The sequence below is a fragment of the Grammomys surdaster genome, unplaced genomic scaffold (assembly GCF_004785775.1).
Source record: "Grammomys surdaster isolate TR1022 unplaced genomic scaffold, NIH_TR_1.0 125946, whole genome shotgun sequence".
NCBI lineage: Eukaryota > Metazoa > Chordata > Mammalia > Rodentia > Muridae > Grammomys > Grammomys surdaster.
In genome coordinates, this window is record NW_021620768.1 from 1,196,779 (window position 1) to 1,197,532 (window position 754).

Below are 754 nucleotides of genomic sequence, written 5' to 3' on the forward strand. Positions count from 1 at the left end.
TCAAGGAGTGGAGAAGGAATCAAGTGCTTCTGCTGTTGTAGTTACCACTACAATCCAGGTATAGAGAGGATACATGGGAGAGATAGTCTGCTTAGTTTGAAGACAGTGAGTCCACTTCTAGTCCTGAGCTTTGAGGTAGGAAGACATACCTCTGATCCAGATCTTGAGGCAGGAAGACACATCTTTAATCTGGGCTACACCTTATGCTGGAACCCTATATAAGGATATGGACTAAGGAAGGTTTTGCCCTTTTCCTGCTTGCCCTCACCTTGTTAGCACATCCATTCCTACTTCTTTGGGATCGCAGCAGACACAGAAGACCAGCTGACACATCAAGCCTCGTGAGCCTGAGCAACTACTGGATTCTTGGACTCTCTCTTCACAGCCAGCCATTGTTGGATTAGTTGGACTGAAGCATATAAGTCATTCCGATAAATTCCACAGATGATAGATAGATAGATAGATAGATAGATAGATAGATAGACAGACAGATAGATGATAGATATTCATTCTATAACTTCTGTGACTCCAGAGAACTCTGACTAATACAGCCTGCTATTAGATCTTAGTAGAAACTGAATGTTTAACAATGGGCCATATCAAGTGCCCTGTGACCTGAGCTATTCATCATGAACTGGATATTGTTTGGCCCACTGAGTCATAAAGTAGAACATGCACAGCAGTAATCCATTATCAAATGGAAGATAGGGATAGATAGATAGATGATAGATAGATAGATAGATAGATAGATAGA